The sequence below is a fragment of the Biomphalaria glabrata genome, chromosome 10 (genome assembly GCF_947242115.1).
Source record: "Biomphalaria glabrata chromosome 10, xgBioGlab47.1, whole genome shotgun sequence".
NCBI lineage: Eukaryota > Metazoa > Mollusca > Gastropoda > Planorbidae > Biomphalaria > Biomphalaria glabrata.
The window spans coordinates 35,408,153-35,411,859 of NC_074720.1; positions in this window are offsets into that span (position 1 = coordinate 35,408,153).

Consider the following 3,707-nt stretch of genomic DNA (forward strand, 5'->3'; position numbering starts at 1 on the left):
TTCTTATATAGTCTCTACAATCTACGTCTCTTCCTTGCTGGAACAATCTGAGCTATTTTTAGCACGTAAGGACAATTGTAACTTATGTAAAAATGTTCTCTACGTTCTTGACATACAACAGTGACAAACAAAACAAGTCTATTTTTAAACATATAACCTTGACGCGTACATTACGTGAAAACTTTATTACACTTTTACTTACCACTTTATTATTTGATTAACTATTTCTTTCCTACTTTATTCAGTGGAATTGTTTATTTCATTATTTTTTCCCTTGTAAATATTCCATAACATTTATATATATATATATATATATATATATGTGTGTGGGGGGGGGGGGTGTGCGGAATTTTTCAGCATTTATTTTGTTAAATACCTGATGAATGAAGATGCAATGCCATTGGAAAAATGTGTGACTCAGTTGGACGAGGACAGCAAATATGTTCTAGTTCAATCGATAAGAAACGTATTTTACACATGGAAACAATTTAATTTAGAGAGCACTCGTATGTAAATACATGTGGCGTCTAGATGGACCTGTCAGGGAACAAGGCTCCAAATTGCCCGAAAAAAAAATTCTTTTAACGAGTTTTCCCAATCTTATATTGCTAAAAGCCCAACGACGCTCACCGACTGACCTATCACTAGTTCTCCCACTTGTTTGTGGACGAACAAATACGAACATTTAACCTGAACAACAAAGCCATTTTCAAGATCGAAGCCACATCAGTTATATTTACCAAAGACGATTTTTTATTCGCAATTTCGACTCAACATGTTGGTTTTTTAAAATCGAAATCTAGAAAAGTACATGACTAAACTTTCATCCGTTTTTTAAAGGTTATTTAAACTCTGAGTTGCGTACATTTCAATAGCGCTCCTTGGTTCTAAACTTGCTTTTGTAGACATTGTATAAAGCAAGTAATTGGATATTTCCTTATTTTAGAGGACTCAATGCCAAAATAAATGTAGCGAGGGGAATGGAAAAGGACATTCAAATTGGGAACTTCGAAAATGCATTTTTTTCCCAGCGGGACATTTTGGCTAGGATTTAATAATTTTAAATTTTTAATTACCATCCGAGCCATGTAAAAACAACAAATAAACAGAAGAACTTAAAGCGACCACCTGCAGTCAACAGTATTGTCTGCGTTGGTTATGGCAATAAATGTAGGCCACAGCTTGGACTTGGTAGTCATGCGAAATAATGCTCTCCTCCTTTACGAACTCGAAGCCAATCCTTATTTTTTTGGAACGCGTGAAGAGATAGATCTGTAACGTAAGGACAACAGACACAACGTTTGGACAGAAACAAATTTTGGATTGGCAGTGTCATTAAGTTCTGTAATAGATGGCGCAAACAATGAATGAAACAAAGGCCCTGAACCAGAGATCCCAACAGACCATGTTTTATAATTCGTGTCTCGGCTGCATGCGTGTGCGCGCGTGAATGTGTGTGTGTATGTAAGAGCACGTGGGTTTGAAGATGAAAGACCTATCACGAGAGCCGCGCACAACAACACGGATATCACGTGACAAAGCCCCCTTCCCCCCCCCCCCCTTGTATTTCTCCGTTCTGCTCGAGGCTTTGATCGTGATCCCGTCATAGATAACAGTTTTAGTTGTATTGTTTTTATTATTATGTTACAATCAACTTGATAACTGAAAGAAAGAAACTACAAAAAAATAATAAAAGACTCTCAACACAATTCAATCAGACTGGTGACATAGTGCATCTCTGTTCCCATCTTTACCTTGGCTCTTGGTATTGCAAAGGTTTGGCTGTTCTATTCAGTTTGTTTTCTTCAGAAATGGTTTGTAACACTTCAGACTTATAATTTTACATTTTTAGAAAGGTCCTAACAACTTTTGGGAAAATATTTTTATTTTATCTTATAAAACACAGACGTTACATCGGAAAAAAAACATTACTTCAATTTTGTATTGCACCCGCCACCCTAAGAAATTTACATCTATCCATTCATTATATCTCCCCAAGATTTCTCCATATTGCATAGTCGTATTCCCCTCTTATTGTATTTTATTGCTTGAAGAGATTAAACCAGATCCTAAAAATCAATTACTTTGATAAACCGTTGGTAAGAGAATCCCCAAATGCAGACGGTTTCTGCACATAAATTGACAAATAATGTGAACTTTCCTTTTGCTGATTTTAAGTGTCTAAAAAATATTTACGAGCCGACCCGCGGCATAGCATACGCCCCCCCCCCCTCTCAATTTTTTTTCTGAGCCACGCTCTCCGTCACCGCGAAAGTTACGTGGGATAACTCTAGTCCGACTTGAAGAAATAAAAAAAAATATATCTTTCTATGACTTTTTCATCGTGGTGCCCCGCATGGTTAGGCCACGAAGAGAATTATATATATCAATTTTAGTTAGTATTAATGTATTTGCGAAGTTTTTATTTGGTGTATGTCTGTGTGCAGTGGTGTAGCTAGGTACCCGTGGGCCGTGGGCCCGCACTCAAGAATAAGACAAATTTAGTGTGTGACAAAAGATCGAGTACCGTATTTTCTCACCACCATTGCACAGTGTAATTGGGGCTAGCCACCATAACAATAAACTTGATCAAAGCGTGGTACAGAGACACTAGCTGAAAACACACAAGTTAATGTTTGGAAATGAATATAAAGTTAAGGAGATTTAAAGGGAACTTTTTTTAAAAATATGGTTTTACAAAAGTGCAGTTGTTTTTTCTACTTTGGTGTCATCCCCTGAAGGCTCTACAGGGCCCCAATTGGTCAAGCGCAATTTATATATTAACCTTTTCGCACTTTGGTTGCTACGCAAAAGGCAGTGAGCCCCTAATCGTTGTAGGCCCGGGTTCATTGAATCCCTTCGCGCCATAGATGCTACGCCACTGTGAGTGTGTAGGCAGGGCCAAGCGTTTAGAAGCTTGAAGCTATTTTTAATATACAGCTTTGTTTTTTCTTTTGCAGTAAACATCGGTTCCTTTGGTTCAAATACTTATAGTTACTATTGCTACTGTATACATCACGTGATCAACACAACTTATATTCTTATAGCAAAATAAATGTGATTTTTCTCCCTCCATCACCATAACATTTCAGAATAAGATAGGTGCTTGTTTATGTAGTGGTCCTGAGTTCAAGGATGGCTGCCTGGTCGTGAGGTTTGCGCGCTGGACTGTCGTTCGGATTTATCGATGGTCCAGGGTTCAAATCCTGCCCGCTCCCATCCCCCGTCGTCCTGCGGGAGGTTTGGACTAGGAAGTAAACTATCTTCAACTCTGAAGGAACATCCGAAACATGTAAAACAAAACAAACAAAAACCTTGCCAGCTGTCACCTCTTCCCTGCCATCCTGCATCATCATCATCAAACTCTATTTGAGTGAGGGCTTGAGAGGCTCAAATCCTCTCTTGTAAAAGCCCTGGACAGAAACCCCGCTGTTGTGCGTAGTGCATACATGTCACCATACAGGTCGAGAGTTTTTGGTTTCCCTGACCTGTCGAGACGGAGATCAACAAGTCTGGGGGCAGTCGAAAAGAAAATAAGGCACTGTTTCCTCTTCTTCCACGCAGCGGGAGCACCGTGAATCAAAATTCGGCCATAGCCAAATATGAGAAATATGAGCCAACAGGACAGTGGCCTGTCCTGCACCGTGCTATAATAGCTTGGTCAGGCCTGGACAGCCTCCACCAAGTGGAAGTGCGGTCAGGGCGCC